The sequence below is a fragment of the Ovis canadensis genome, chromosome 1, assembly GCF_042477335.2.
Source record: "Ovis canadensis isolate MfBH-ARS-UI-01 breed Bighorn chromosome 1, ARS-UI_OviCan_v2, whole genome shotgun sequence".
Lineage (NCBI taxonomy): Eukaryota > Metazoa > Chordata > Mammalia > Artiodactyla > Bovidae > Ovis > Ovis canadensis.
Genome location: NC_091245.1, coordinates 80,395,875 through 80,409,020, shown reverse-complemented (window position 1 = coordinate 80,409,020; position 13,146 = coordinate 80,395,875). Strand labels below are relative to the sequence as shown.

General features: G+C 34.9%; 1 pseudogene; it reads left to right on the top strand.

The window, feature by feature from the left end:
• Positions 1 to 5,942: 5,942 nt before the first annotated feature.
• Positions 5,943 to 13,146, top strand: part of LOC138434904 (integrin beta-1-binding protein 1 pseudogene) — a 68,263-nt pseudogene continuing 61,059 nt past the window's right edge.

The following is a 13,146-nucleotide window of genomic DNA, read 5'->3' as shown; positions in this document are numbered from 1 at the left end:
AAGTTTTATAGTTTTGAGTTTTACCTTTATACCTGTGATCAACTTTGACTTAATTTTTGTGAAGGGTATAAGGTATATGTCTAGATTGGTAGTTATATTTTATCACAAAAACAAACCCACTAGAAATCTAGCTTACAAAAATGTATTATTATTCAAAAGAATGTAGAACAATATAATGCTGAAATTGTTAACTTCCTCAAGCTAGTATTTCACACATTGTTCAATAGATGGTCAACATTGCTGAATTTCCTTTGAAAATTTAACATATCCTACAGCATTCCCATGAGTTCAGGTGGTATACTGAAGTGTCACAAGATACATTTTGGGAATTGTGGGTATCTACCATTGATAGAAAAACCAAGGGTCTCAAATGTTTAAAAAAAAATCTACAGACATTATTAAAGCAAAAATGCTAAGTAGCAGAAGATATTTGAAGTACAACTTCTGGGCTGGGAGAAAATATTTGCCAATGATGTTCCTGATGAGGGCTTAATTTCCAAAATATAAAAATAGCTCATACAATTCAATAATAACAACAACAACCACAAACCAACCTACTCAAAAAATGGGCAGGAGACCTAAATAGACATTTCTTCAAAGATGGCACACAGATGACCAACAGGCACATAAAAAGATGCTCAACATTGCTAATTATTAGAGACATGCAAATCCAAACTACAATGTAGTACCACCTCACACCAGTTAGAATGGCCATCATAAAATGTCTACAAATAATAAATTCCGGAGAAGATGTGGAGAAAAGGAAACTCTCTTACACTGTTGGTAGGAATATAAGCTGGTGCAGCCACAATGAAAAAATGGTATGAAGATTCCTCAAAAAACTAAAAACAGAGTTACTATATGATTCAGCAATTCCACTCTTGGGCATTACAGCCAAAAACTATAATTCAAAGGATTATTGAATCCTATGTTTATAGCAGTACTATTCACAATAGCCAAGGCATAGAAACAACCTAAATGTCCATCAATATACGAACAGATAAAGATGTACATATATACATACATACAATGGAATAGTGCTCAGACAAAACAAGGAATGAAATGTCATTTGCAACAACACAGATGGACCTATTATACTAAGGGAAGTTAGTCAGAAAAACAAAGACAAATACCATATGATATCTCTTGCACATGGAATCTAAAATGTGACAAAAATGAACTTAGGAAATGGACTCACACATATAGAAAACAGACTTGTGGTCACTGAAGGAAGGGGGTGGGAGAAAATGAATGGGAGTTTGGGATTGGCAGATGCAAACTATTATATACAGAATGGAAAAACAACAAAGTCTTAATGCAGAGCACAAGGGACTATATTCAATATCCTATGATAGACTATAGTGGAAAAGAATATGAAAAATGTCTATATATTAATTATTAGTATGTATAATTGAATCACTTTGATGTACAGAAGAAATTAACACACATTGTAAATCAACTGAACTTGAATAAAATAAATTTAAAGCAATTCTACAAAGCAATGATAAAAGAAAAAATAGTTCAACAGGAAAAAAATGAGTAAATGCCATAGCTTTGTAATGAAATATTTCTAAATTTTTTATAGGAGAAATATATGAAAATGCAATTGATTTCTATAGCAAAAAGTGAATACAAAATAAAACTAATACATGCCATTATATACTCACTGTAGTGTCTTAGCAATACATTGAAATCGTCAAGTTCTATTTTTCCAAAAGTAGAGAATGATGGAATTTTTATATACTCCTTGTAGGAGTGCAAACTAATACATGGACTATGGAAATGAGTTTGGTCATTAGAAATTCATGTATTCTCCAAAATGTGACTCCACTCCAAGTATATACTCTAGACACACGCATGCTCAATTACACAGATGTTGCTCACATTGAGAAAAACTGGAAACAAACTGAATCTCTAATAAAATAAGGAATTAAATTGTGTATTCATGAAATGGCATATTACACAGGAAGGAAATGAACAATATTGAACACAGGAAGGAAGTAAAAAATGAAATGTCAAATCAAAGCCAGACACATAAAACCAAGTATGTGAGGCCACTGATGTAAATTTCAAAATTAGACAAAATTAAATGATTTTTCATGGATCGCTGGAGGTAAACTCAACAAAACAAGTTACTGATTTCCACAGGTTTCAGAGTAGGGATAGTTTAGAGAGTAAGATACTGTGGGCTTCCCTCATGGCTCAGAAGGTAAAGAATCTGCCCACAATGCTGGAGTCCTGGGTTTGATCCCTGTGTTGGGAAGATCCCCTGGAGAAGGGAACAGTTACCCACTCCAGTATTCTTGTCTGGAGAATTCCAAGGACAGAGGAGCCTGACAGGTTATAGTCCATGGGGTCACAAAGAGTCAGACATGACTGAGACACTTTCACTTTCAAGATGTTGTGAGGAAGAGACAATTGGGAACAATTTAGAAGATTCTAACAATGTTACATATTTTGATCTGGGAGATAGATATATAATGTTCACTTTGTAATAACTTGTTTAAATGTTAATTTTGTTTTACACTCTTTTCTGTGAATGTATTACATGTCTTAATTTAAAAAAATAAATGGTTAAAAAACTAGGAAACACAAAATGAAAATGTTAAGAACTGATTAAAACATAATTCAGTATCTATTTTTTTTAATTAGGTGAAAAGTTTAGATAGAAAAAATTAGCATTTAAAATTTTGGGTGGAGAGAGATGATTAGTAGTTGCATTTTCTACATTTCTGCTGTGTTTTTTCTCAAGATGTATCAACAATAAACAAACAAAAAAATCAAAACAGACCACGTATACTAACAAAGTGCACTTACTCTCTAATACCTTCTGTAGTTGTCCCTACTGTATAGCATATTGTATAATATAATGATGTTTTACTGGTAGTTTTTCCAGGTTTTCCAGGTTGTAGAGTCACATGAGACAAAAGCAAAAGACTTTTCTGCAGATTAATGGATTGCATTACTATCTAGAGTAGAATGCATAATAGAAAAGGGAAGAATGGCAGGTCTAATTGGGAAAAGCAGAACAAACTTGAGAAGATGCCTGTGGAAATAAATTACACTGCTAAGATCACGCTGTTTCACCATTACAAAAAAGTTAGAAGAAAAGTTTAATTTTATTTAAAATTCATTTGTTAGGCTACAGAGAGAGAAGATCTATACTTTGCAAGTGAATATGATATGAGACGTAAATTTTATAAATGCTTGTGAGCCAATGAAAGAAGTATAATCAATTGTTATTACCTAGGCTTTAAATGTCTTCATCATATAATTTTGACTGAGGGGCTAAAATGAGCACAAAATTTAAAAAAAAATTTTAAACAATTTCTGAAATGGGAAACTGGTTTTAGTGTACACTATGTGTGTGTATGTGTGTGTGTGTGTGTGTGTGTTCAGCCATATCCGACTCTTTGTGACCCCATGGACTGTAGCCTGCCAAGATCCTCTGTCCATGGAATTTTCCAGGTAAGAATACTGGAGTGGGTTGCCATTGTCTACTCCAGGGGATCTTCCTGACCCAGGGATCATACCCGTGTCTTTTGCGTCTCCTACATTGTCAGGCAAATTCTTTGTTACTATGCCACCTGTGAAGCTTATTGCATCGCAGACACACCAAAAACACATATTAAAAAAAATAATAATCATAAGATTTTTTTCTTGAAAACAGCCATACAACCTCCACCTGCCAATGTAGAAGAGTCAGGAGTTGTGGGATGGATCCCTGGGTCAGGAAGATCCTCTGGGTTAGGAAATGGCAACCTACTCCAGGGCTCTTGCCTGGGAAATCCCATGGACAGAGGAGCCTGGTGGGGTCACAAAGAGTCAAACACTACTGAGTGACTGAACATGCACACACAACCTAAAGCAAAATTTTAAAATGTTTTCTATATTGACAATGTAAATATTTAAAATAAAATACAAGTTTTGTTTTTTTTTTTACTTGTGTCATAATCTATTCTAAGACATTTTCTGTAGTGCTCCTGCAAAAGTGGCCATGTTCAGAGTAATGTTCCAGCAAACTCTCTCAATTCTGGTAGTAGGTTGCACCAGTAGGGATTGAAGAGCAAATGGACTGGGGAAAAGAAGTTGTGCATAGCTCTGGTCTGCCCATAGGTAACTTTTTTGTGTGTTTTTGAAAATTTAAAAGAAATTCCTCCATTTTTTATCAAAGGGAATTTGGCTTTATCCCACCCCCCATCACTCCACTCCATACCCACTTCGCATAAGCTGAGTGTCTTGTGCAAAGTACAGTATGCAAAACCATACTCGATTACTCTGAAGTTGAGGGACTCCAGGTTCAAGATTATTTTATGGTGGTATTTTTTTAAGTCACTGTTAATTTGACAAGTTAGGTTAAATCTTATTTATAAAGATATATATGAATGAAATTGTTTACTTAAAAACACACAAATTAAAGAAAAAACTTCAGGCTAATTAATTTAGTAAAAGTTCAACTAAATATTTTAATGTGAAATACTGTTTTCAACAATTTCTGTTTATACCAATAGATCAGGCTGTTCTGTTTCCATCTCTCTTAATAAGTTTAGTATCACAATTATATTGTAGTGCAATTTATTTTGCCAAGATTTCCTTTTAATGTTATGAATTGTGTTGCTTGTGATATGACATATTTGTTAAAAATGAATACTTTTGTGTGAAATGAAGTAATGTACATAATACAAGTTGTGTGTCCTACAGGAAAGCAATACACTCATACCTCAAAGTCCTGTTGAGGACTTTTATTTCCTATTTTAAAAGCAAAAATAGTTTATGGCACCATAAACAGCATGTAATAAATATTTTTCATGATGTGACTAAGTGAATACTGGTCACAATAAATATATTATTGTCCTAATACTCACAGCTCATTAGAGAAATGCTGCCAGTTTGTAAACAAATATGCAAGCCATCAAACTTTAAGGCCAAACTTGATCAGCAGAAGAATTTTAATTAGAAATGGTTCAACTCCCAGATCACAGATATGAAAAAAATAGTATAAAATGTGAGCCTTGAAACAGAAGGAAATTTTATTGCCCTGATTTCTTTAAGCTATTCCATCTACAATATATTGTTCTTGGCTTCTTGGAAGGAGACTAAAAGCAAGAATGCTTGAGTGATTAGGATCATTCCCATAGGAAATAATAGATGTCTGTTATTAATTACAACATCAAATGCAAAACAAGAAATGATTTTTTATTTCTATTTTTGATGCTAGATTATTAAGGTGGGTGAAAATTAAATTTGCTTTTCAGATGACAGCAGGGGAAATTTCACTATGTCAGATCACTGGTTACTCTCTATTAATTTTCAAAATATTCTATAAGTTAATATGAAGTACTTAAATGTTAGTTTTTGTAGAATCTTGTTTCTGAATAAATATACTCCATTGTTCTTTAGGACGATGATGTCTTTCAGTTTTTTGACTGAGAACACACATGAAAATATATTTTCCATCATGATGTAACATATATGTATGAATTACATATGTGTGCATAAGCAAAAGTTCACACACAAACACTGAATGGTCTTTATAGGTATAAAAAGCTTCCTTATAATCTGCACTATGCTTTCCTGGAGGTGCAGATGGTAAGAATCTGCCTGCAATACTGCAGTGCAGGAGAGTCAGGTTTCATCTCTGGGTCAGGAAGATCCCCTGGAGAAAGGAATGGCAAACCACTTCAGTATTCTTGCTTGGAGAATTCCATGGACAGAGGAGCCTGGCAGGCTACAGTCCCTGGAGTCACAAAGAGTCATAGATGATAGAGTGAGTAACACACACATGCTATTTTATCTATTCTATAATTTTTAATAATAATAATACCATTTTATTTTTTTTCATTAAGAAAAAATAAATTAAGATCTCAAATCTCCTCAAATTAATGTTACTGACTTTACTAACAGTTTCAAAAACATCCCCTTTCTCTTTCCCAGCTGGAACCATGGAGGGTGCAGAAGAGAAGAAAAAGAAGGTTCCTATTGTGCCAGAAACCCTTAAGATAAAGGGAAAGGATTTCAGAGAGATTAAGATCAAGTGCTTTAGAAAGAAATTTGCCCAAAAGATGCTTCGAAAGGCCAGGAGGAAGCTTATCCATGAAAAAGCTAACCACTTCACAAGGAATACAGGCATATGTGAACTGCATTTGAACTGAAATTTGAATGGCTATAGTGGCAAGATAAGTTTTCAACTTCTATGTACCCATGGAACCCAAATTGGCATTTGTCATCAGGATCAGAGGTGTCAATGAATTGAGCACAAAGTTTCCGAAGGTATTGCAGCTTCTTTCTTTTTGTCAGATCTTCAATAGTACCTTTGTGAAGTCAACAAGGTTTCAATTAACATGCTGAGAGTTGTGGAATCAGACATTGCATGCTGCTGCTGCCAAGTCGCTTCAGTCGTGTCCGACTCTGTGCAACCCCATAGACGGCAGCCCACCAGGCTTCCCTGCCCCTGGGATTCTCCAGGCAGGAACACTGGAGTAGGTTGCCATTTCCTTCTCCAGTGCATGAAAGTGAAAAGTGAAAGTAAAGTCGCTCAGTCGCGTCCGACTCCTTGCGACCCCATGGACTGTAGTCTATGAGGCCCCTCCGTCCATGGGATTTTCCAGGCAGGAGTACTGGAGTGGGTTGCCATTGCCTTCTCCATACATTGCATACGGGCACCCAAATCTGAAGTCTGTAAATGAATTGATCTACAGCATGGTTATGGCAAAATCAACAAGAAGCAAATTGCCTTGATGGATAATGTATTGATTTCTCAACCTCTTGGCAAATATGACCTCATCTGCATAGAGTATCTGGTCCATGAGATCTGTCCTGTTGGAAAATGTTTCAAAGAAGCAAACAGCTTCCTGCCCTTTAAATTTTCTTCTCCATGAGGCAGAATGAAGAAAAAGACCACCTATCTTGTAGAAGGTGGAGATGTTGGCAACCAGAAATACCAGATCAACAGGCTTATTAGAAGGATGAAGGAAGCTATCTACCATAATTATTTTTGCAATCTGGTCAGTTAATAAATACTGATTGTTTTTAAATTGAAAAAAAAAAATAAAAAAGACAAGAAAAACATCCCTTTTGACAAACTTAAATTTCTGCTGTTTAGTTTAATGCTTCAGAGCATGTGCCTACCATAGCAAGAAACACTCAATAAACACTAATGAATGAATGAATAAATGCTGCCTAACATTTCTCTGTTGCATTCACAATCTAGCCCTACCTTTCTGAGAAAACATCTCTGTGCTTTATTGGGATTTGGGGTATTTTCCAAAGTCCCAAGGATTCATTTACATCCACTCTCTTGAGTTACTTCTACAGGAAGTTGTTGCAGTTAAGTGTTCATTCTATTATTTTATTATTATTATTATTATTTAAGAAAGGGCACAATTTAAGGCTGAAGCAGGGAAAGACAGAACTGTATTTTAATTCTATCTCTACCATGTATTATTTGTTAATTTCTGAGACTGCTTTCTTATTTACAAATCTATACTAACAATTGATATCCATGTTTGTTATATAGATTAAATTTTATGATGAATACAAAGCACTAAATTTCAAAAAGTCAATAAATGTTAAATGATGTTAATGCTAATGGCTGTCTTACAATATACAGCACTTCTACAAATAATTTTGATGGTGTTCTGCTAGCCTTCTTGCTTTATCACATCTTTCCTCCTTTTATTTTAGTCTTATAAACTGAAGCAATTTAACCAACTGCCATGAACCCGTTGACATGACTCCTGTTCTTTGATTTAAACAATTTATCTATAAAATGTATAATCATAATCTTAACTTTATCATGTCAGGAAAACATTGGTAATAATGCTAATTAAAATAGTGATAGATTACATGGAATTTTCTACAAAGTCACACATGTATAACTCTATTAGACACATACAAAAATAAGTCATCTTTGAGGGGGAATACCAAAGGGAATTATAGGATCAGTATGTTACACTCATTTAACAATTATTTTCCATTCTTCAGAAAACAGAAACTCTGTATATGACAACTTTCCATAAACAAAAAAATATGTATCTAGCCAAAATAAAGGAACAAGGGTATTCCATTAATATTTTCTCAAATACAAACCTGACATGGAAGTACTGCATCTTACAAACCCTGCACTATGTTCTCATTTTTTATTTCTGCACTTGAGAGATGTCAGCCTTCTGATTCTGACTAATACAGAGTAGCTTATTTCAGACCAAATAGTCCATATGAATAATGATTAAGAATTTTAAAACAAAAATATTTAAAGACAGTAGAGAGTGACCGGGACAGCTAGGCCTTGTGCCAAAATCACAAAGAGGAAAATAATGCATTGAAAGAATCAGATTTTTTGCTACTTCTTCCACTTGGGGCATTGACTGGTTCTCTGTTCAGGCTTTTTATACTCATTATAATTAGTGGATTGCCATTTCCTTCTCCAGGGGATCTTCCCAACCCAGGGATCGAACCCAGGTCTCCCGCATTGTAGACAGACACTTTACTGTCTGAGCCACATAATTATTTAGAGATTAATCTATTTTGCTGCATGTGGTTGTTACTTTTTTTTTTTTTTAATTGCTGGGTAGTATTCTGTTGGAAAAGGCAATGGCAACCCACTCCAGTACTCTTGCCTGGCTAATCCCATGGACAGAGGAGCCTGGTAGGCTGCAGTCCATGGAGTCACTAGGAGTCGGACACGACTGAATGACTTCACTTTCACTTTTCACTTTCATGCACTGGAGAAGGAAATGGCAGCCCACTCCAGTATTCTTGCCTGGAGGATCCCAGGGACGGGGGAGCCTGGTGGGCTGTCATCTATGGGGTCACAAAGAGTTGGTCACAACTAAAGCGACTTAGCAACAACAGCAGCAATATCCTGTTGCCTAGACAATATCATCTGGTTTATCTATTCATCTGCTGATGACATTTGTTCTTTTTCCAGTATTTAGCTATTATATTATATTTGGCTATTATATGGTTAATTCCCCCCATGGAAAGTGATAGATGCTCAGTCGTGTCCCCATGGACTGTAGCTTGCCAGGCTCCGCTGTCCATGGGATTTTCCAATAATACTGGAGTGAGCAACCATTCCCTTCTCCAGGAGAGCCTCCCAAACCTGGGTCTCCTACATTGCAGGCAGATTCTGAGCCAACAGTGAAACCCACTATATTATATTGTTAAAGTTGCTTTAAACATTTAGGCAAAGTCTTTCTTTTAAGGAATTGTCCATTTCATATAAGTTGTTGGATTATGGACAAAAAGTTGTTCATGATTATAACAGGCAGTCTTACGGCATCTATAATTCTTACCTCTTAATGTTCTTGCCCTGTATAATACCCTCCCTTGCTGCATGGATAGGACCTGTGACTTTCTTCTAGCCAATAGCACAAGGCAAAATTTTGTGCAGAAAGAATTGTACAACTGTAAAATTTCCATCATAAATCTGAGGCAGAGTGTTTCTTTTAGGCAGGTAAATGAGGCAATCATAGGTTCACCTCATTTTTTCCCATCTCCCAAGGATCACTTTCTTAATATCCACTGTCATGAAAACCCTTTTCCTCCCTAGATTTTGCTTTTATTTTTTTCTTGTGGAAGGAAAAATCTGGTCCCTGTTCCTCCAGCTTGGTCAGAGGCAGAAGTCCCCTTATATGTTTTGAAATATAAATTTTTGAGAGAATTATGTCTGCCTCTGAATCTTGTTCATAGAATTTTATTATGGTTTCTTGAAGTAAAACTATAAGGTAGTGCCATTGCATATCAAAAACATTTATAATTAAGTAACAATTCAAGTTTTCATTTTCATATTAGTTAAACATTTAAACTTTATACTAAAAAATTAATGATTGTATTGCTCCTGTTGTTCAGATCCTCAGGCATGTCCAACTCTTTGAGACCCCATGGACTGCAACACAGCAAGTTTTCCTGTTCTTCACTATCTCCTGGAGTTTGCTGGAACTCATGTCCATTGTTTTTTCTACCTTCTTTTACAGGTCTGATACCTTTATTTATTCATTTTCTCAGATGCTTCTATTTTAAAATCCTCTAAAAATCTGTTAATAGGTGTTGGATGTCTCTGTCTCCTCTCCTCTGTTGATGATGCTGAATCAGTACATAGGGGCCACAGAGGAAAAAAATCTCATCATACACTGTACATTTCAAAGACTGAAGACACAACCAAACTTAAGGACTGCTTTGGGAATGTTATTCACTGATTTCAGAACCTGAAATAAACAAACAAAAAAGTCTAGCGCACTTCTACAGACAGAGATAAATTTTTTTCTCCAAATGCCCTGGACCCCGGTGGAATAAATCTCCCTGAATACTTTTTTTTTTAATTGCCTTGTTTATTAAAGATAGAAGACCTTTGTGGGGCTGTGACTGTGGTACTCAGCACAGGAAGACACAATGACACAAATATTATGTGCACATTTAGCCCTGTAATTGACTATAGTTGTAGTAGGTTGCTATAAATAATTTAATACTGAAGGGATTCTCTGTTGTTGCTTAGTTGCTAAGTCATGTCTTACTCCTTTGTGATCCCATAGACTGTAGCTCACCAGGCTCCTCTATCCATGGGATTTCCTAGACAAGAATACTGGAGTAGGTTGCCATTTCCTTCCCCAGGGGATCTTTACAACCCCGGGTTTGAACTCATATCTCCTGCTTGGCTGGTCGATTCTCTACCACTGAGCCACATGGGAAGCTGTAATAATTAAGCTCTAACTATATATTTTTTCTTAAGTTTATGTTCACTTATAGCTATGGAACCAAGAAACACCCTGTGGGGTCATCCCCCAGGTAAAGATCTCTCCATGCCCCCTGTCTCCTGTTTGTAGAAAAGCTGAAATCTCTCAGGCTTCCCTGAGTTAAAAAAAGAACAGGCTCAAGTAGTTAATGATTAGGAAAATAGAATCACAGACTCACTGTCTAATGTCCATTCCTGAGTTGTTTTACAGATACTATAATTGCCACCAGAGGGAAAAAGCTAACTGCATGTCGACCAGACTGCATCCAATACATAAGCCGTTCCATCTCGAGTAGTATTGAGTCTATGGCTAGCACAATTCTGAGAACTGGCCTTAAAATGATGGGATTAACAGTATTTCTCACAATAATCTACATATTTGTGGGTATTAAAATGATTGTAGCTTGCTCCATACATGTAAGTGGGCAATTAAAACTGTCAGCAAAGAGATTCTTCAAATCCAGGTCAATGTCTTTTTTTCTAAGACTTCAATACCCTTTCTCAGTATGAGGCTGTTACAGGAGACAGACCTTTGTCCCTAATCCCATAGAAACTAAATGAAATGATTTCTGCTGGGGGTGGGTGGGGGGATTTGTAAGCAGCTCTTGCAGGGAACTACCCTCAGCAAGAAATCCCTTTTCCTCACCACTTTAGCAAAGCTATATTGCAGCTAAACTTAAACCAGACACCTCTATTCTCTGCTCATTTCCAGTCCAAGCACACTTTTCAAATCATTTGATCACACAATACTTTACATAACCTGTTGTTTCTTCCTGTAGATCAAAGCAATAGACATGAAGAATAATGTAATTACCAAACCTTTTCTTAGCTTCCCTTTCAGTAATCCTATGAAAAAACTGTGTGAACAAACTGTGAGCAAGGTTAGCATCTAAAGAAACATCAGAAGAAGTTAACAAGCTTGCACTTAGTGTGGATGACAATGGCTCTGCCCTCTGTCTCAATGATTAACTGAGATTTATTTCCACTTTTCCCTTTAAAATTTTCATAGCTAAGCAGAATCTTCAGAGATGGTTTTTGGGTGGATACTGAGTTCACCATCTCCCTAGACTTAAAATGATCTTATTAAAAGCAACTTTCTTTTCTACCAACAACTGCCTCTTGGGTATTGATTTTTGAGTGGCAAGCAGCCAGACATGAGTTCAGTAATAGCTAAAAAGTTACAACCATCCTATAATTATTATTTAACTTTATTCAAGAGAGACCTAAAGATTTCCATTAGCTATCATTTACAAAATCAACTAATAAATTATTGTTAATTATTTGCTGGAATAATTAGTTAACTAATTAACCAACTCATTAAGTTGTCAATTAAGCTTATCATAGAGCAAATAGAACTGCTTGTGAAAAACCATGGTGTTAAAAGTGAAGACATGCAGGGAATACTCTTCATAGAACAGAAATGATAGACTCATGCTTGACAAGAGAAAAAATATTACTATCACTGGACTTCTTTTCCCTTAAGCTTTTTAGACCAAGACTAAGGATTTTTTTTTTTTTAATAAGTCATAGCAAAGTTTCCTCCAGGGGGTAAAAATAACAAGTTTCAGAATATAGAGTAAGTGAAAAATTTGTGAATGCTGAAAAAATTTTCAGCAACACTATATATATTATTATATTCTAATTAGTGTGTGAACATTTAAAAAATTATTTTAAAACAACTTGCATATGTCATTTACCATAATATGAAATACTTGGACATATATATACAGAGTTTCTTTTTTAAAAAAATAATATTAAATTACTGTTTTTTTTTATTAGTAGTGTGCCCTGTTGGCTCAATTTCAATACACGTAGGTAAGTGTAGTAGTTTATCAAGCCAGTGACAAAGAAAGTGACAAAATTATTAACAAGTTCAAAATTTCATGTTAACTTTTTATCATTACAATGGGGGAAAAGTAAATGATCAGATTTGTAAATGCATTAAACATCAATTATATCTTTTTATCTTTGCATATTTTATGCTCTTCGAAGATAATGATAAGCATTATTATGTAAAGTATCATTATGTAATAAGAAAAATCTGAATTATGTAATTATTTATAATTACTACATAATTATATAATTCTTTTATATAATTCATTTTCAAAAAGTATTATATGAATACTGCAGACTGTGCATAAATATTACCCTTTTCAGCCAACATTCGTTGAAATAATATAAAATGAACTTTAAGAAGAAAATATTTCCATAGCAGCACTGAAAAAGAAATCTATGATCAGTGGAATAAATATATTGATATATGTATCACAGCCTGAAAAATTCAAGATAGGAAAAATATGCAGGTGGAAATATGAAGATAAAATCAAAACTTCTGTTTGATGCCTCAGTTCATTTTCTTTTTCTTTTTCCTCTTGCACATTTAAAAAATATAGCATAATACAGGAAAATGCTGA